Raw genomic sequence first — 22452 nt, forward strand, 5'->3', positions numbered from 1 at the left:
TTATTGCTTCGTAGTCAAAGTCTGGGGTCCAGCCGTGTCCAGGTAGGAGCACCGTGACACACACATGTAAAGGGACATTTTAGGCCGCACTATACCACTCGGCATTACTATACCTGAGTCGCATTACATAGAGGGCCCTAGGGGGAGGCTCCCATTGCACTTGCCCATGGGCGAGTGATACTAGATACTGACCTTGCAGGGGGCCCAAAGCTTTGCTTCAGGCCCTTTTACTTTTTTTGAAATTTTGAAAATGTAATTTTGAAAATGAAAAATAGTCTCTGCTTAAAATACAAACTTTACACATTTTGAAGATCATTTCATCTTCAACTTGTTGCCAGTTACAGTAATTTAGACCAGGGGTGCCCAAACTTTTGAATGCCACTGTGTGTATATATATATTCCCAAATACTTCAACTTAGTACTCAAAACCACCATGCAGTATCTGAATAATGAGCATTGAGTGGTCTAGGACAGTGATGTGGTCAAAGGCATATTCCTTGGTTATAAAGGGCAGTGGATGTAGTGAAACTGCTATTGATGATGGTCCAGGACCAAGGGGTTAATGTAAAAGGGCGAATGGTGAAATTCCTGGTGCTATAGGGTTGTGAAGGTGTTAATGGTAATATCTCTGATGGTCTAGGACAGTAAAGGGGTATATGGTAAAGTCTAGGCCAGTGAAACAGTTAATGCTAGACTCACTGGTGGTCTAGGGCAGTGAAGGGATTTATGATAATGTTCTATGTAGTCTTTGGCAGTGCAGGGGTTAATGGGACATTTCTTGGTTGTCTAGGATAATGAAGGGCTTAATGGTAAAATCCACTGTTTTCTGGATCAGTGGGTGACTTAAAAAGTTATTTATTTTTGGAGGAGTTAAGGGGATTAATGATAATGTTCCTGGTGGTTCTGGGCTTGGAAGGGATTAATGATCAATTCCATGGAGGGCTATGGAATTTAAAGAGTTAATGGCACAGTCCCTAGTGGTCTAGGGAAGTGAAAAAGTCTATGATAAAAGGCTGTGATGCGGTTAATGGTAAAACTTTATGGTCTAAGGTATTTATGGGGTTAAGTGTACATTCTCTGGCAGGGGCGGACTGGGAAATTTAACTGGCCCTGTAAGCAAACCTAAAAAGTGGCCCCATATTGTAGGTAAGTCAAAACGGACAGAAGACAGGGCAACATGGGCCAGGTGCATAAATACCTGATGCTCCTAGCATTAATTAATGCTGGGAGCACCAGGTCACTATGTACCCGCCCGGTGGCCATGAGGAGGGCTCGGGCGGCCCCCTACGCATCGGCTCACTGGGAAATTTCCCAGTAGGGTCTATGGCCAGTGCACTCCTGGTTTTTGGTGGTTATAGCAATAAAACGTTTTAGGATAAAATCCATGGTGGTCTAGGATAGTGAAGAAGTCAGTTGGAAGGTCCCTGGTGGTCTGGAATTCTGCTGAAGTCCCAGAACTAACAGTAAAGCATAATCTTCCTGGGTACAGTCCTCAGTAACCCCAAGAAGACCAAGTCTTTGGGCAATTTCCCCACTTTCCATTGCTGCAAATACCCCTTCTTAAATGCCCCCCTCCTGCTCGGCCTCATAGCAGTGGCACACCCCATGGTTGGTGTCGTAAACTCTTGGCACATTACTTATTGTTTCTGTAATAATCACCTACAGTAAATCACTTGAGGGTTTTGTTATTTTCCGCGCTCGGATGATCTTTTCCGCTCGCTGCTCTGGAGGAAATGTTGGTAAATCAATAACGGTGACATTATTACACATTATGTGGTTACAGTATAAATGAGGCGTGCCGCGTCCACGATAACCTCACTGTAAATATGGAAAGTTTCCGGGCAGCGAGCTTCAGGCGACTTGTCGGGTGTATCCGGATTCCAGGTAATATCGTGGCGACGTCATCGATCACTAAACAACGGGCGTCCACATCACTGCGCTCGCCGCTTAATTACATGCGAGATTCAGTGATCCGGGTGCAGGATAAGTGGAGATTACAGGTTACCCTGTGAGGATGGTGCTGTATTATATCAGATGATACATTGTTACTTTACATAATGTATATACTGTATACATATTGTGAAGTAATTAGTAGTACTCAGGAGTATCCGATAGACCGCTGTCCTACGGTAGAGGGACCCTCAGATGGTCTCTGACCACCATGACTCATTTGGTCCATGGATAGCACTGTAATTGCAGTAGGTACTTGGGCACTCTGTGGTGGTATTTTTAGGCATTGTGTGGCACTGTACAGTATATTATTTTTACAGTGTGGCAGTACACGAGACTTGGACAACTGTATGGAAGTGTCATTCAGTTTATATTCAATAGGCACACTTTCTATGACAGACATGTAGGCAGAGTTTCCCTCAAACATTACCAGTTGTAGATATTCATTGCAGCTGCCCTGTGTTCCCTCTATGAACAGTACCAGCTAGAACTACCCCTATAAACAGTACAAGCTAGAACTGCCCCTATAAACGGTGCCAGCTAGAACTACCCCTATAAACGGTGCCAGCTAGAACTACCCCTATAAACGGTGCCAGCTAGAACTACCCCTATAAACGGTGCCAGCTAGAACTACCCCTATAAACGGTGCCAGCTAGAACTACCTCTATAAACGGTGCCAGCTAGAATTACCCCTATAAACAGTACCAGCTAGAACTACCTCTATAAACGGTGCCAGCTAGAATTACCCCTATAAACAGTACCAGCTAGAACTACCTCTATAAACGGTGCCAGCTAGAATTACCCCTATAAACAGTACCAGCTAGAACTACCTCTATAAACGGTGCCAGCTAGAATTACCCCTATAAACAGTACCAGCTAGAACTACCCCTATAAACGGTGCCAGCTAGAACTACCTCTATAAACAGTACCAGCTAGAACTACCTCTATAAACGGTGCCAGCTAGAACTACCTCTATAAACAGTGCCAGCTAGAATTACCCCTATAAACAGTACCAGCTAGAACTACCTCTATAAACAGTACCAGCTAGAATTACCCCTATAAACAGTACCAGCTAGAACTACCCCTATAAACGGTGCCAGCTAGAACTACCTCTATAAACAGTACCAGCTAGAACTACCTCTATAAACAGTGCCAGCTAGAACTACCCCTATAAACAGTGCCAGCTAGAATTACTTCTATAAACAGTACCAGCTAGAACTACCTCTATAAACAGTACCAGCTAGAACTACCTCTATAAACAGTACAAGCTAGAATTACTCCTAGTTTCAGCTAGGATTTTCCATATAAACAGTTTTAGCTAAAATTACCCCTATAAATAGTACCAGATAGAATTACTCCTATAAATAGTACCAGATAGAATTACCCCTATAAATAGTACCAGATAGAATTACCCCTATAAATAGTACCAGATAGAATTACTCCTATAAACAAGGAAAGCTAAAATCTCCCTTATACACTGTACCAGTTAGAGTTATCCCTATAAACAGTGCTAGTTAAATTACCTCTATAAATAGTACCAGCTAGAGTTACCCCTATAAACAGTTTCATATAGAATTATTTCTATAGTAAGTACCAGCTAGAGATACCCCTATAAACAGTTAAAGCTAAAGTTACCCCTATAAATAGGACCAGCTAGAGTTACCCCTATAAATAGAACCAGCTAGAGTTACCCCTATAAACAGTGAAGTCTAAAACTGCCCCTATAAAAACTTCCAGCTAAAATTATCTCTTTAAACCGTGAAAGCTAAAATTATATTATACTATAAACAGTACCAGCAAAAATTACTCCTATAAATAGTACCAGCTAGAATTTCCCCTATAAACAGTTTCAGTAGAATTACCCCTATAAACAGTACCAGATAAAATTACTTCTATAATAAGTACCAGCTAGAGTTATCCCTATATACAATGAAATCTAAAATTGCCCCTATAAAGTGTGGCAGCTAAAATTACCCCTATAAACAGTACCAGCTAGAATTAACACTATAAACAGTACCAGCTTGAAATACCCCAATAAACAGTTTCAGGAAAAAATTACCCATATACAGAGCCTTGCAAAAATATTCGCCCCCTTGACTTTTTTCATGTTTTGGTGCCTCACATCCTGGAATTATCATGGATTGTTTGAGGATTTGCATCTTTTAATTTACAGAACATGTCCGCAACTTTGAAGATGTTTTTAAAAATAAATAAATTTTTTATTGTGAAGCAAACAACAAATAGGACAAAATAACTGAAAAAGTCAATGTGCATAACTATTCACCCCCCTAAAGTCGATACTTTGTAGAGCCACGTTTTGCGGCAATCACAGCTCCAAGTCGCTTTGGATAAGTCTCTATGAGCAGTCGCCACATCTGACCGCTGGGATTTCTGCCCGTTCCTCCTTGCAGAACTGCTCCAGCTCCTTCAGGTTGGATGTTTGCGCTTGTGAACAGCAATCTTTACGTCTGACCACAGATTTTCTATTGGATTGAGATCTGGGCTGTGACTCGGCCATTCCAACACATTTACACGTTTCCCCTTAAACCACTCAAGTGTTGCTTTAGCCGTGTGTTTGGGGTCATTGTCCTGCTGGAAGCAGAACCTCCGTCCTGGCCTCAGATCACGCACAGAGTGGGACAGGTTCTGCTCAAGAATATCCCTGTATTTAGCACCATCCATCTTTCCCTCAACTCTGACCAGTTTCCCAGTCCCATCCCCCCAGTATGATGCTGCCACCACCATGTCTCACTGTGGGGATGGTGTTCTTTGGGTGATGTGACGTGTTGGGTTTGTTCCAGACATAGCGTTTTCTTTGATCTCATCAGACCAGAGCACCTTCCTCCATACATTTTGAGAGTCTCCCACAGACCTTTTCTCAAACTCACAACGCGCCTTATTGTTTTTAGCTGAAAGTCATGGCTTTCTTCTGGCCGCTCTGCCATAAAGCTCAACTCTATGGAGTGTACGGCTTATTGCCGTCCTATGTACAGATCCTCCAGTCTCTGCTGTGGAACTCTGCAGCTCCTCCAGGGTTACCTTAGGTCTCTGTGCTGCCTCTCTGATTAATGCCCTCCTTGCCCGGTCCGTGAGTTTTGGTGGGCAGCCGTCTCTTGGCAGGTTTGCTGTTGTGCCATGTTCTTTCCATTTGGTTATGATAGATTTGATGGTGCTCCTGGGGATCATCAAAGATTTGGATATTTTTTTATGACCTAACCCTGGCTTGTACTTCTCAACAACATTGTCCCTTACTTGTTTGGAGAGTTCCTTGGTCTTCATGACAGTGTTTGGTTAGTGATGCCTCTTGCTTAAGTGTTGCAGCCTCGGGGGGCTTTCAAAAAGGTGTGTATATGTAATGACAGATCATGTGACACTTAGAGGGCACACAAGTGACATAATTTCACTAATTATATGACTTCTGAAGGTAACTGGTTGCACCAGAGCTTTTTATGGACTTCCTAACAAAGGGGGTGAATACATCCGCACGTGCCAATTTTCTGTTTTCTATTTCTAAACAATAGTTTTATTTATATATTTTTCACTTAACCAACTTAAAATTCAGAATAACAAAACATTGAACTTAAGGCTGTAATGTAACAATACACAAAAAAAAGTCAAGGGGGAATACTGTTGCAAGGCACTGTACACAGTACCAGCTAAAATTACCTCTTGTTACCTCTGTGAACAATATTCCCCTTTGTAAAAAGTGCCAGCTAGAGTTAACCCATTACAGTGCAAGCAAAAACTACTCCTATAGACAGTACCAGCTAGAGTTAACCCATTACAGTGCAAGCAAGAACTACTCCTATAGACAGTACCAGCTAGAGTTAACCCATTACAGTGCAAGCAAGAACTACTCCTATAGACAGTACCAGCTAGAGTTAACCCATTACAGTGCAAGCAAGAACTACTCCTATAGACAGTACCAGCTAGAGTTAACCCATTAACAGTGCAAGCAAGAACTACTCCTATAGACAGTACCAGCTAGAGTTAACCCATTAACAGTGCAAGCAAGAACTACTCCTATAGACAGTACCAGCTAGAGTTAACCCATTACAGTGCAAGCAAGAACTACTCCTATAGACAGTACCAGCTAGAGTTAACCCATTACAGTGCAAGCAAGAACTACTCCTATAGACAGTACCAGCTAGAGTTAACCCATTACAGTGCAAGCAAGAACTACTCCTATAGACAGTACCAGCTAGAGTTAACCCATTACAGTGCAAGCAAGAACTACTCCTATAGACAGTACCAGCTAGAGTTAACCCATTAACAGTGCAAGCAAGAACTACTCCTATAGACAGTACCAGCTAGAGTTAACCCATTACAGTGCAAGCAAGAACTACTCCTATAGACAGTACCAGCTAGAGTTAACCCATTACAGTGCAAGCAAGAACTACTCCTATAGACAGTACCAGCTAGAGTTAACCCATTACAGTGCAAGCAAGAACTACTCCTATAGACAGTACCAGCTAGAGTTAACCCATTACAGTGCAAGCAAGAACTACTCCTATAGACAGTACCAGCTAGAGTTAACCCATTAACAGTGCAAGCAAGAACTACTCCTATAGACAGTACCAGCTAGAGTCAACCCATTAACAGTGCAAGCAAGAACTACTCCTATAGACAGTACCAGCTAGAGTTAACCCATTACAGTGCAAGCAAGAACTACTCCTATAGACAGTACCAGCTAGAGTTAACCCATTACAGTGCAAGCAAGAACTACTCCTATAGACAGTACCAGCTAGAGTTAACCCATTACAGTGCAAGCAAGAACTACTCCTATAGACAGTACCAGCTAGAGTTAACCCATTACAGTGCAAGCAAGAACTACTCCTATAGACAGTACCAGCTAGAGTTAACCCATTAACAGTGCAAGCAAGAACTACTCCTATAGACAGTACCAGCTAGAGTTAACCCATTACAGTGCAAGCAAGAACTACTCCTATAGACAGTACCAGCTAGAGTTAACCCATTAACAGTGCAAGCAAGAACTACTCCTATAGACAGTACCAGCTAGAGTTAACCCATTAACAGTGCAAGCTAAAATTACCTCTATGAACAGTAAACGCTAGAACTACCGATTTAAACATTGCAAACTATATTTACCTTTATAAAAAGTGGCAGCTAGAGTTAATCCTTTGAACATTACCAGTAGAGATGAGCGAATCAAATCCCACGAAGTGGAAATCAATCCAAATTTCAGGATAAATTCGATTCGCCTACAAGCCGAATTTCCTTGTGCTTCGTGTCAGCGAATCGATTTAACCTGAAATAGTATAAAAAACTAAAAAATTCAAACTTACCTCCTCCATTTGCTCGTGACGGGCCGCCAACCTCCACCTTGCTTGAAGATCTCGGCCGAAATCCTGTGTGGTGCGAGATTGCATCATCACGCCGACGTGAGGACGTCATATGTCACCACGCCAGCCTACGTGATGACATAATCTCGCGCAGCACCGGATTTCGGCCGAGATCTTCAAGCAAGATGGCGGTGGCCGGCCCGTCGCGAGCAAATGGAGGCAGTAAGTTTGATTAAAAAAAAATTATTGTTAATTTTACACTCAGATGCCGCAATCATGTATGAACGCAGCATCTGAGGGGTACAATGACGGGGCCGGCGCTATCGCAGCTCCCTGTGATTGCACCCGCTAGTTACAACAAAAATGCGCTTCGTGGCAAAGTAATTAGTCACAAAGCGAATTTATTTGTGAAATTCGGCGAATCAGCCGAATCAAACTTTTAATAAATTCGCTCATCTCTAATTACCATCTAAAACTACCAAACAGTGCCAGTTAGAACTACTCCTATAAACAATGCCAGCTAGAACTATGAATACAGGGTGGGCCATTTATATGGATACACCTTAATAAAATGGCAATGGTTGGTGATATTAGCTTCCTGTTTGTGGCACATTAGTATATGTGAGGGGGGAAACTTTTCAAGATGGTGGGTGACCATGGCGGCCATTTTGAAGTCGGCCATTGTGAATCCAACTTTAGTTTTTTCAATAGGAAGAGGGTCATGTGACACATCAAACTTATTGGGAATTTCACAATAAAAACAATGGTGTGCTTGGTTTTAACGTAACTTTATTCTTTCATGAGTTATTTACACACTGATAGCAACAAAGCAGGAGAAATGCTAGCACAGGCTTTCCGTAGTTTCAGGTGCTGCACAGCATATGCTGTGAAGATACGAGATGTGCAGCACCTGAAACTACGGATACTGGAAGCCTGTGCTAGCATTTCCCCTGCGGTGTTGCTATCAGTGTGTGAAGAGTGGGAGAAGAGGGTGGCATTGAGAATCCAACACAATAAGCTGCACATTGAACACATTTTATAAGTGGTCAGAAACTTGTAAATAACTCATGAAAGAATGAAGTTACATTAAAACCAAGCACACCATTGTTTTTCTTGTGAAATTCCCAATAAGTTTGATGTGTCACATGGCCCTCTTCCTATTGAAAAAACAAAAGTTGGATTCAAAATGTCCGACTTCAAAATGGCCGCCATGGTCACCACCCATCTTGAAAAGTTTCCCCCCTCACATATACTAATGTGCCACAAACAGGAAGTTAATATCACCAACCATTCCCATTTTATTAAGGTGTATCCATATAAATGGCCCACCCTGTATAATCAGTGCAAACTAGACCAACGATTATAAACAGTGCCAGCTAAAATTACCCCTTTAAACAGTGCCAGCTAGAACTACCCCTATAAATTGTGCCAGCTCGAGTTAACCCTTTAAACAGTACCAGCTAGAAATACCCCTTTTAACAGTGCCAGCTAGAATTACCCTTATAAACAGTGCCAGATAGAATTACCCTTATAAACAGTGCCAGATAGAACTACTCCTATAAGAAGTGCCAGATAGAGCTAAGACTATAAACAGTGCCAGCTTGAAACTACCCCTATAAACAGTGCCAGCTTGAAACTACCCCTATAAAGAGTTCCAGACAGAACTACCCTTATAAACAGTGCCAGCTAGAACTACCCTTATCAAGTGTGCCAGCTAGAGCTACGAATATAAACAGCGCCAGCTAGAACTACCCGTATAAGCAGTGCCAGCTAGGAATACCCCTATAAACAGTGCCAGCTAGGAATACCCCTATAAACAGTGCCAGCTAGAACTACCCTTATAAACAGTGCCAGCTAGAGGTATGAATATAAACAGTGCCAGCTAGAACTACCTGTATAAAAAGTGCCAGTTAGAACTACTCTTATAAATTGTGCCAGCTAGAACATCCCCTATAAACAGTGCCAGCTAAAGTTAGTCCTTTAAATATTGCCAGTTAGAAATACCCATATAAGCAGTATCTACTGGCATTATCTCTTTAACCGTAGAAATAGCCCTATAAACAGTGCCAACTAGAACTACATCTTTAAGCAGTGCCAGCTAGAATTACCCCCATAAACGGTACCAGATAGAGCTAGACCTATAAACAGTCGTTACCTAAAGTTACCTTTTTAAAGAGTGCCATCTCAAACTACCTCTTTAAACACTGCCAGCTAGAAATACTGCTAAAGACAGAAGCACCTTGAATTGCCTGTATAAAAAAGTACCATCTAAAAATATCCCTACAAACAGTAGAAGCTGGAACTAATCATATAACCAGTGCAGCTATAACTACCAGTATAAACAGTGCCAGATAGAACTACCCCTATAAAGAGTGCCAAGCTAAAGGCACCTCTATAAATAGTGCCCGCTAGAACTACCCCTATAAACAGTGCCAGCTAGAACTACCCCTATAAACAGTGCCAGCTAGAACTACCCCTATAAACAGTGCCAGCTAAAACTACCCCTATGCACAGTGCAAGTTGTAGTTACGCCTTTAAAGAGTGCAAGTGAGAACCACGCCTATTAAAAGTGCCAGCTATAGTTACCCTTAAAACAGTAACAGCTTGAGATATGATTATAAATAGTGCCAATTAGAGCCCCCCCCCCCCCTTATAAACAGTGGCAGACAATTTCACTTTAAAAAGTAATAGCTAGAGGTACAATTATAAATAAGCCAACTGAAGCTATGACTATAAACAGTACCAGCTGGAGCTGTAAAGACCAGGCCACAGGGGCAACACGTGAGGCTACGGTGGGCCAATGGGGGTAGTGGTTCATTTACTCACGGTTAGCAGAGCCTCCCTGGACCAGCAGTGCAGCAGCACTAAATCCTCCGGGGCACTCTCTATCGCCAGGAACACCGGCCAGATGGAAGTTGAGGTGCCCTTGATGGTATAGTTTTTTAAGGTGCTTTGGTGGCTGGGCCCCTGTGTTCGTGACGACAGCACCGTTAGGTGAAAATGTTGACAGTAGTAGAAAGGAGGAGCAGTCAGTTGTAATAAACAGTTGAACATTTACTGAATCAATAGTCTCAGGACAGTTGGTACAGTTTGTTTACACATCAAAGGTAATAATCCAGATATTAGTTGGAATGGTATTCCTTAATACAGGTCTGGCATTTGTCAGTTAGGGAGTTCTCTAGTACTTTAGCTTTACAGGCAAAGAATAATTAGATCTACTTTAAGTCCACTTTCTATAGCACTCAGGTACTAAATATACTGTTTTCTACTTATCTTGAGCTAACCAATAAGGGCGTTTCTCCCTCGCGGCAGGCAAACTCTCTGAGACATTATTTGCAGGAAGTATTCAGATTCACTATATCCCGGAAGGCTTCTAGTGAATAAGGATAATTATGGCCTTTAATCATCCAGTCGTGTCCAGGAACTTGGAAAGTTACTCTTGGTCACTTGTGCTTGTGAAGTCCATAGGCCAGACTCAGCTCTCACCTTCACTAGGCTCGCTTTATGTTTAGATGTAGACTTACTGTCCAGTGCTAAGTTGCTGTAACTACTCTTAGTTTGTCCTCTCCAGGATTGATCAGGTCCCGGAGGAAAGATATTGCAGCTACATTGTGGATAAAGCCTGTTTCTCTCCTCCATTAACTTCCTTCTTCTCTCTCTGACTCTCACACACTGACTAACTACTTCCTTTCTGTCCTGTCTAAGTAATGACAGCACCACCTAGGGGTGAATAGATGTCATGACAATGCCAGACGGATAAATAAGAAATACCATACATTGCAAATACATTAACTAAATAGGCAGATGTTTAAAGTGTCCCTTTTACACACATATGTGGGACACTGCAGAGCTACGAATATACAGTGACAACTAGATCTACACCTATAAACCGTGCCAGAGAGAACTACCCCTATAAACAGTGCCAGATAGAACTACCCCTATAAACAGTGCCAAGCAGAGCTAAGACTATTAACAGTGCCAGCTTGAACTACAAATATAAACAGTGCCGGCTAGACCTACCTCTATATCCAGTGCCAGCTATAACTACCAGTATAAACAGTGCCAGATAAAACTACCCCTATAAAGAGTGCCAAGCTAAAGGCACCTCTATAAATAGTGCCAATGCTACCCCCTACTTACAGTGCCAGCTAGAACTACCCCTATAAACAGTGCCAGCTAGAACTACCCCTATAAACAGTGCCAGAAAGAACTACCCCTATAAACAGTGCCAGATAAAACTACCCCTATAAAGAGTGCCAAGCTAAAGGCACCTCTATAAATAGTGCCAATGCTACCCCCTACTAACAGTGCCAGCTAGAACTACCCCTATAAACAGTGCCAGCTAGAACTACCCCTATAAACAGTGCCAGAAAGAACTACCCCTATAAATAGTGCCAGAAAGAACTACCCCTATAAATAGTGCCAGCTAGAGCTACGAATACAAACAGTGCAAGATAGAACTACCCCTATAAATAGTGCCAGCTAGAGCTACGAATACAAACAGTGCAAGATAGAACTACCTCTATAAACAGTGCCGGCTAAAACTTCCTCTATAAACAGTGCCAGCTAGAACTATTCCTATAAACAGTGCCAGATAGAACTGCCCCTATAAACAGTGCCACCTACAGCTACCCATAAACAGTGTCAACTAGAACTATCCATATAAACAATGCCAACTAGAGTTATCCATATGAAGTGTGCCAGCTACCCCCAAGGACAGAGCTAACTAGAGCTTTCCCCATTAAACAGTATCTAATAGCATTATCTCTTTAACCAGTGGCAGCTAGAATTACCCCTATAAACTGTGAAAGGTAGAAATAACCCTATAAACAGTGCCAACTAGTTACCCCTTTAAACAAATGTCAGCTAGAACTACATCTTTAAAGGGGTTCTGCAGTTTGTTTAAACTGATGATCTATCCTCTGGATAGATCATCAGCATATGATCGGCGGGGGTATCAACTGGCCTGGGCGCGGCTAAGCTCTGTTCGCTTGAATGAAGCTTAGCCGCGCTCATGCCAGTTGATACTAGTCGTGACCTCACTGGGCCTGCGGTAAACAGTGAGAAGGCTGCGGCGCTCCTGGAGCGCCACTGCCTTCTCAAACAGCTGACACCCAGGACCCCCACCGATCAGATGCTGATAAATCTATCCAGAGGATAGATCATCAGTTTAAACAAACTGCAGAACCCCTTTAAGCAGTGCCAGCTAGAAATATCCCTAAAGACAGATCCGGCTAGAATTAACCCTATAAATGGTACAAGATAGAGCTACCCCTATAAACAGTTCCAGAAAACCTTACCCTTTTAAAGAGTGCCATCTCAAACTACCCCTTTAAACAGTGCCAGCTAGAAATACTGCTAAAGACAAAAGCAGCTAGAAGTGCCCGTATAAAAAAGTACCAGCTACAGACATCCTATAAACAGTAGAAGCTAAAACTACTCATATAAACAGTGCCAGATAGAATTATCCCTATAAACAGTGCCAGCTAAAACTACCACTATACACAGTGCCAGCTAGAACTACCACTATACACAGTGCCAGCTAGAACTACCACTATACACAGTGCCAGGTAGAACTACCCCTATAAACTGCGCCAGCTAGAACTATCCCTATAAAGAGTACCAGGTAGAACTACCCCTATAAACAGTGCCAAATAGAGCTATCCATGTGTGCCAGCTAGGAATACTCCTAAGGACAGAGCTAGCTAGAAATACTCCTATAAAAAGTGGTAGCTAAGGTCAGCCTTTTAAAGAGTGCCAGCTAGAACTTCCCATATAAGCAGTATCTAATAGCATTATCTCTAACAAGTGGCAACTAGAATTGCCCCTATAAACAGTAAAAGGTAGAACTAACCCTATAAACAGTGCCAACTAATTACCCCTTTAAACAATGCCAGCTAGAACTACATCTTTAAGCAATGCCATCTAAAAATATCCCTAAACACAGAGCCGGCTAGAGCTACCCCTATAAACAGTTCCAGAAAACTTTACCCTTTTAAACAGTGCCAGCTAGAATTACTGCTAAAGACAGAAGCAGCTAGAAGTGCTTGTATAAAAAGTACCAGCTACAGATATCCCTATAAACAGTAGAAGCTAAAACTACTCATATAAACAGTACCAGCTAGAACTACCTCTATAAACAGTGCCAGCTAGAACTACCCTTATAAACAGTGCCAGCTAGAACTACCCTTATAAACAGTGCCAGCTAGAACTACCCTTATAAACAGTGCCAGCTAGAACTACCTCTATAAACAGTGCCAGCTAGAACTACCTCTATAAACAGTGCCAGCTAGAACTACCCTTATAAACAGTGCCAGCTAGAAGTACCTTTATAAACAGTGCCAGATAGAACTACCTCTATAAACAGTGCCAGCTAGAACTACCTTTATAAACAGTGCCAGCTAGAACTACCCTTATAAACAGTGCCAGCTAGAACTACCCTTATAAACAGTGCCAGCTAGAACTACCTCTATAAACAGTGCCAGCTAGAACTACCTCTATAAACAGTGCCAGCTAGAACTACCTCTATAAACAGTGCCAGCTAGAAGTACCTTTATAAACAGTGCCAGCTAGAACTACCTCTATAAACAGTGCCAGCTAGAACTACCCTTATAAACAGAGCCAGCTAGAACTACCTCTATAAACAGTGCCAGCTAGAACTACCCTTATAAACAGTGCCAGCTAGAACTACCCTTATAAACAGTGCCAGCTAGAACTACCCTTATAAACAGTGCCAGCTAGAACTACCCTTATAAACAGTGCCAGCTAGAACTACCCTTATAAACAGTGCCAGCTAGAACTACCTCTATAAACAGTGCCAGCTAGAACTACCTCTATAAACCGTGCCAGCTAGAACTACCCTTATAAACAGTGCCAGCTAGAACTACCCTTATAAACAGTGCCAGCTAGAACTACCTCTATAAACAGTGCCAGCTAGAACTACCTCTATAAACAGTGCCAGCTAGAACTACCTCTATAAACAGTGCCAGCTAGAACTACCTCTATAAACAGTGCCAGCTAGAACTACCCTTATAAACAGTGCCAACTAGAACTACCTCTATAAACAGTGCCAGCTAGAACTACCCTTATAAACAGTGCCAGCTAGAACTACCCTTATAAACAGTGCCAGCTAGAACTACCTTTATAAACAGTGCCAGCTAGAACTACCTCTATAAACAGTGCCAGCTAGAACTACCCTTATAAACAGAGACAGATAGAACTACCTCTATAAACAGTGCCGGCTAAAACTACATCTATAAACAGTGCCTACTAGAACTACCCTTATAAACAGTGCCAGCTAGAACTACCCTTATAAACAGTGCCAGCTAGAACTACCTCTATAAACAGTGCCAGCTAGAACTACCTCTATAAACAGTGCCAGCTAGAACTACCTCTATAAACAGTGCCAGCTAGAAGTACCTTTATAAACAGTGCCAGCTAGAACTACCTCTATAAACAGTGCCAGCTAGAACTACCCTTATAAACAGAGCCAGCTAGAACTACCTCTATAAACAGTGCCAGCTAGAACTACCCTTATAAACAGTGCCAGCTAGAACTACCCTTATAAACAGTGCCAGCTAGAACTACCCTTATAAACAGTGCCAGCTAGAACTACCCTTATAAACAGTGCCAGCTAGAACTACCCTTATAAACAGTGCCAGCTAGAACTACCTCTATAAACAGTGCCAGCTAGAACTACCTCTATAAACAGTGCCAGCTAGAGCTACCCTTATAAACAGTGCCAGCTAGAAGTACCTTTATAAACAGTGCCAGCTAGAACTACCTCTATAAACCGTGCCAGCTAGAACTACCCTTATAAACAGTGCCAGCTAGAACTACCCTTATAAACAGTGCCAGCTAGAACTACCTCTATAAACAGTGCCAGCTAGAACTACCTCTATAAACAGTGCCAGCTAGAACTACCTCTATAAACAGTGCCAGCTAGAACTACCTCTATAAACAGTGTCAGCTAGAACTACCCTTATAAACAGTGCCAGCTAGAACTACCCTTATAAACAGTGCCAGCTAGAACTACCTTTATAAACAGTGCCAGCTAGAACTACCTCTATAAACAGTGCCAGCTAGAACTACCCTTATAAACAGAGACAGATAGAACTACCTCTATAAACAGTGCCGGCTAAAACTACATCTATAAACAGTGCCTACTAGAACTACCTCTATAAACAGTGCCAGCTAGGACTACCCATAAGGACAGAGCCAGCTAGAACTACCTCTATAAACAGTGCCAGATAGGAATACCCATAAGGACAGTGCCAGCTAGGAATACCCATAAGGACAGAGCCAGCTAGGAATACCCATAAGGACAGAGCCAGCTAGGAATACCCATAAGGACAGAGCCAGCTAGGAATACCCCTGTAAACAGTGGTAGCTAAAGTTAGTCCTTTAAAGAGTGCCAGCGAGAACTTCCCCTATAAGCGGTATCTCTTTTTTCAATGGCAGCTTGAATTACCCATATAAAAAGTGCCAACTAGTTACCCCTTTATACAATGCCAGCTAGAACTACATCTTTAAGAATTGCCAGCTAGAAATATCTCTAAAGACAGTGTCAGTTAGAACTACCCCTATGACCAGTGTCAGAAGGAGCCGCCCCAGAGCTGAATCTAGAATAGTAGGAGCTGGAGTGCACTGTGCCGTGTGCTTGCTGGCTGGATGACTGACCCAAAATCATTCTCCATGGCTTCCATAATGGCTGCCGAGTGACTTGAGAGCAGACACGTCAGAGCTGGACAGTGAGAACCTGACTAAGACTCTGAAGGGGGAGTCATTTTAGTTTTAATAAATGAAATTGTTGTGAATTCTCCCGTCACGGTCATTAAATTTCATCTGTTTACTGACTAAATCTATTATAACAATATAGTGAGCCCATAAAACCGAAATCAGTCCTCCGCCGCACTACGGCGCGGCCATAAAGCCAAAGGCTGGTGAATGATTAACCTACATTGACTAATTAAAATAGAATTTACTGAGCAATAAAGTGTCAAAGGTCAGCCTTGTGCCAACAGCGCTCCTGGCATCCAGACTGGCCGAGGATAGTATCAGAGTGGACTCGCACTTGTACCTGGGCAGAATTTAGGGGCCAGATGGGTGATATTGGCCCAGGGGTGACTTTTTGACTTTTCGCAATTGTGCTGCTATTTCTTGTAATTTTTTTATGGGTTGGTACAAGTACGTTGATGCCACACACTACAGTATATCTTGGGATTTCAGACCCTCAGTTCCTGTGGAATCCCATTGGCACTCTGTGATTGGCAGGAGGGTGACAGAGGGAACCCCGTAGCTCCGTCAAGATCCTTAGGTGCAGCAGTCACTATTGATTATGGCATCTAAGGAGCTTAACAGCCAGGACCAGTGGATTAGATATCAGATATTCCCCCCCGTTACAGTGGTAACCCGCGGTATGAATTTGCAGTGCTTGGGTGTTTTGTATACTGTATGGGGACATGAACTTGGTATTGTATACCAGTATTTATTGATTACTTGGGCATCGTATAGCAGTATTATTTTTTACACTGTAGCAGTATTATTTGTGCAATGTTTGGTGGTTTTATTTGACTACTATATGGAAGCATCATTTGAGAACTATATAGGGACATTCATTTGGCATTGTATGCTAGTTATTTGACCACTGTATTTTTTATTACCTGGCCACACAGTAGCGGTATTAATAGTGCAAGGTTTAAGTCTTTATTTGAGTACTGTATGGAAATATTGTTTAAGAACTATATGGAGACACAATTTTGGCGCTGTACGCTAGTATTATTTGATAACTGTATTTTTTATTATTTGGGCATTATATAGCAGCATTATTTTGCACGGTAGCTGTATTATTAATACAATGTTTAGTGGTTCTACTTGAGTACTGTTTGCAGACATCACTTGAGCAATATATGTGGATATGCTACTATTATTTGGTCACTATTTGTATAATTTGGGCAAAATATAGCAGTATTATTTGGCCACTGAAATATAATTTGAGAATGATATGGTGACACAACTTTGGCACTGTATGCTTCTATTAATTGATCACAGTATTTTATTTATTTATTTGGCCATTGTATAGCAGTACAATTTGTGTGTGCGCTGTAGCAGTATTAATTGTCGAATGTATGGAGGTTTTATATAAGTACTGTATGGAAATATCACTTGAGCACTATATGGGCACTGCATACTAGTATTATTTGATCACTGTATTTTTTATTATTTGGCCACTGTATAGCAATATTATTTTGGCACTGAAGCGGTATTATTTGTGCAATGTACTACATAGAGATTCCATTGGAGCACTATATGTGGGTTTGACTTTGGCACTGAATGCTACTATTATTTGATCATTATGATATTTTGTCACGCTAGGCATTGTATGGCAATATCATCTATGCACTGTATAACAGTGTTATTTAAGCACTGTCTAATGTTTGTACAGTATGGCAGTAATAAAAAATAAAACCCCAAGATAGGGAGATTTGGCTCTGATAAGTGTATATATCCAGAGATTTCCACTGATATAAACTTTATTATAATAGTATTGTGCGGGCCAGGCCTGACTTTGTGGCTGTATCATGTTTCCATTTTTCGGTGTGTAAATTAATCTGACATGGCTCCGATGGGGAAGTAACTAGGAGGAAGTGATGACTGAAGAGTGTAAATCTGGTGCTGGGGACTGTGAGAGGGACATGTATGTGACTTAATAGCAGAGCAATCACGGAAGGCGAGATGTCACGTGAAGAAATACAGCGCTATATACTGACGTCAACTGCTGGATTTCGCAATGTGGTGGACACACAGGAGCTATGATGTGTGTACCTTTATTATGTCCTACAGCTATACTTTATGGTCCTTCTGCTCAGCCATGGGTGGAGCAAGTTCCAGTCCCTTCCTGAAGTGCACATGTTCTCCAGTGACGGCCATGCCAAGCGAGAAGTAGAGGTAAGACGACTAATCCAATGTACTCTTCTTGTCACTGCTGTCTCTGATGGACACTAATCTTCAATGGTAACCCTAACTAGAAGCTTCTCTGATCCATAGGTGGGAAAAGCCTAGAGGGGTTCCTAGCACCTAAAAGCCTCCGTTTTAGCAGGTCAAGAGAGAAGCAAAATATTTTTTCTTTCTGCCGCCACTAGTGGGAGCTCACTGCATACAGATTTACTATGAAGGGCAATGGCAGTGAGCTCCCCCTAGTGGTGACTACAGAAAATCAGGAAAATCTTTGGCATAACTTCTAAAAATCAAACAGCGCTTCATCGGGGGACCCATTTGTAAGATGTTGGATATAATACAGGTCAGGCACATGATGGCGTTGTACTGATTACAGAGACAACACTGCCTTAGAGCATGGGGCGTATTGGCTCTTGTATGACACAGGTAAGGTCACTCCCAGGGTCTGGAGAGCACCACGGGATATACAGGTCACTCCCTATCCAAACATGTTCCCTCTATCACATGTGCTTCGAAGTCAGATAGCTGCAACCTCTACAGAGAGGGGACACAGGTGACCCTTGTTATTGGGATTGTGGGGGTCCCAGTAGCTGGATTCCCCTTCTGAACTGAAATTTACCAGCTGTTTCCATGGGATAACCTCTTCAGCAGCTAATTTCTACCAGTACAGTCCTGTGTAGCGGTGGAAGAAAAGCTAAATGGTTTGGGTTTTCAATTAGATGGGTAACTGGCCGCACACTTTTACAGGTAATATCACATTTATGTCTGCAAAACCATGTGGCCCTAAAGATCGTAGCCTTCTCGTTAAAATTATGGTGGTCCCCCCCCCCCCCAAGTTTTTATGTCCCAGGTGCCTCCAACATCCTCAATCTGGCCCTGTCCTAGACCACCAGAGATACTAAGGGGAAATTTATCATTCGCCATGTGTATTTTTGGTGTAATAAAGTGGCAAGCACCTTACCAGGATTATGAAAAAAGCTGCCCTAGATTTCAGTTTGCTCCGAGCTGCCATAGATTTCAGTTTGGCGCACGGAAAACCGGAGGAGGCATGTAATTTATAACAAGGCCTGTGCCTTGTCGTTCTATGGCAGCACAAGCCCTATCAGGATTAATTGGGGCCTACATTTTAACCCAGTAAGCAACTCAAGACCTCCAGGTATATTAGATATAATGGCAAATGAATATCAGTGTTCCCCTTCATCACCCTAGACCACCTGAGATACTAATTATTAACCTCTAAGTCACTTGAGACCTCCAGGTATATTAGATATAAATGCATAGCCATCCTAGACCCCCATGGATAATAAATATCAATGTTCCTCTGCCTCACCCTAGACCAGTGGTGGCGAACCTATGGCACGGGTGCTAGAGGCGGCACTCAGAGCCCTCTCTGGGCACCCGCACCTTGGAAAAAGTCTATGGCAGACCAATATGCCTTAGACTCTTCCTTCCATTTATCAGCCCAGGGGGCACTAATAACAGCACAGGCAGCGCACTGAATGTAGACTAAATTATGAAGTACATGGAAGATATAGTATATTGGACTGTAGTATTCAGGTTAAATTACCAAGTTTGCACTTTGCGATAAATAAGTGGGTTTTGGGTTGCAGTTTGGTCACTCGACCTCTAAAAGTTTCGCCATCATTACCCTAGACCATTAGAATACTAAGTAATAATCCCAACACCTTCCAAGACCTCCAGGTATATTAGATATAATTTAACACTGAGCCATTTTAGATCACCATGGCAAATGAATATCAGTTTTCCCCTTCATCACCTTAGACCACTACAGATACTAATTATTAACCCCTAAGTCACTTGAGACCTCCAGGTATATTAGATATCAATGCATAGCCATCTTAGATCACAATGGCAAATGAATATCAATGCTCCCCTTCATCACCCTAGACCACCAGAGATGCTAATTATTAATGCCTAACTCACTCAAGACCTCCAGGACCCATAACTATCTTAGATAACCTTGGCTATTGAATATCAATGTTCCCGTACATCATCATAGACCTCCAGAAATACTAGATATTTACCACCAAGCCCCGAGATCCTATCATTAACCCCTAAACCAACTAAGGCAAAATTGTGTGACAGACATAGAGCATAAAAATTTGGCAAAGTGAGTATAAAACAGAGGGAGATACTGGACACAGGAAAGGGTGAAAACTGTTCCCTCCTGAGGCATGGTGGGAGAGCAAATGTTTGCTGGAAAGGTGGCTGTAACCTAATATTTTCTGCACATTTCAGGATTCTCACTGGATTTCCACCGATCCATGGCTAATCACACTGGATTCATTCTCCTTGGGTTCCCGGGAATTGCAGAGAGGTTCCACATTCCAGTCTCCATTGCACTATTTCTGATCTACCTCATATCCCTCTTCTCCAATGGCACTGTCATAGTATTGATTATTTCTAATCGGTGGCTCTACCAACCCATGTACATTGGTCATCTTAAACTTGGCCATTTCCGATCTGCTGTTTGACACCATCACTTTGCCAAAGATCATTGCCAAATATTGGTTTGCATGATGGATCCATCTCATTTGCCGGATGTATGTTCCAAGTGTTTTGTGCTCATTTCCTGGGAAGCTTGGATTCATACATCCTCTTATTGATGGCTGTGGACCGCTATGTTGCCATCTGCAAGCCTCTGAGATATCCCTCAATAATCACCAACCGAAGAACCATCCTCCTCTGCTGCTTCTTTTGGTTGTTCACTGCTATCATCGGCTTGGTCATTGCCCTTCTGGACTCCAATATTCCTCTCTGTGGACAAAATAAAATCCGAAGCTGCTTCTGCACCAACACTGGGGTCCTGTCCTTGGCTTGCAAAGACGTCAAGGGTCATCAAACATCTGATATTCGGGATTGCCATGTTTGTCCTTCTACTACCATTGGCGTTCATCCTTTTCTCCTATGGAGTCATCATCAGGGTCATCATCTCTCAGACCCAGTCTGACAGTCGGAGGAGGGCATTTTATACCTGCGCCACTCATTTGTGTGTGATTGGCTTGTATTTTTTCCCAAGAATATTTGTGTATGTGGCCAATCAGGTTCAAACTCATCCTCAATGAAGATATTAATGTGCTCATCCTTTGTCTCTACACCTTCGTACCACATATGGCGAACCCCATTATCTACTGTCTTAGGACTAAGGAAATCAGAAGGACTTTTAAAAACTTGATCAAGAAGAGAATACTGATGAAAACACAACACATATCTGTAATTAATACGGTTACAAAATAAAGTCACTTTAGTCATTTGTAGCAGATATTTAATAGAGGGATTCTGTCTCTTAAACTATGATGTACAATACCGTGCCTGCCCACTGGGTGTGCTGGTAAGCTGGGGTAGAACAATGTTCTTCAGCACCATCTAGTGGTAGAAATGTGTAGTGCAGCGATTTGATTTTTCAGAAAACTTCAAAATACACATTGGTTCTAAGACAATAAATAACTAATACACAACACAGGTACAATACAATCACATCTATCTATCTATCTATCTATCTATCTATCTATCATCAGATATCTATCTGTCTGTTTAGAAAGGATCTCTAAAACCGGAGAGGGGGTCTGCCTTTATGTAAAGTCCTGTCTAAAGCCCGCAGTCCGAGAAGATATAAGTGAGGGACATGAACATGTGGAGTCAGTGTGGGTAGAGATACATGGAGGCAAAAACTATAATAAATTACTAATAGGAGTTTATTATAAACCACCTAATATACCAGAGTCCACAGAAAATCTACTACTAAACGAGATAGACGAGGCGGCAAATCATAATGAGGTGGTTATTATGGGGGAACTCCGCAGATATAGACTGGGAAACTGAAAGCTGTACATCTCATAAAGGAAACAGGTTCTTGGCAATAACCAAAGACAATTACCTCTCCCAACTGGTTCAGGACCCGACTAGAGGGACGGCCATACTGGACTTAGTATTAACCAATAGGCCTGACAGAACAACAGACATGCAGGTTGGGGGACACCTGGAAAATAGTGACCACAAAGTAATAACCTTCCAATTATCATTCAAAAGAGCGTTTCTACAGGGAGGAACAAAAATACCAAACTTCAAAAAAGCCAAATTTAGCCAACTAAGAGAGGCCATAGGCCAAACTAACTGGGACAAAGTCCTCAAAAATCAAAATACAGCCACAAAATGGGATATTTTTAAAAGCATCCTAAAATCTCATTGTTTGAGGTACATAACGTATGGGAATAAAAGGTTA

General features: G+C 42.1%; 1 pseudogene; it reads left to right on the top strand.

Moving 5' to 3' along the window:
* The first annotated feature begins 1808 nt into the window (after positions 1–1808).
* Positions 1809–21479, top strand: LOC122932343 (annotated as a pseudogene).
* The last annotated feature ends 973 nt before the right edge of the window (positions 21480–22452 follow it).

The sequence above is a fragment of the Bufo gargarizans genome, chromosome 3 (assembly GCF_014858855.1).
Source record: "Bufo gargarizans isolate SCDJY-AF-19 chromosome 3, ASM1485885v1, whole genome shotgun sequence".
NCBI lineage: Eukaryota > Metazoa > Chordata > Amphibia > Anura > Bufonidae > Bufo > Bufo gargarizans.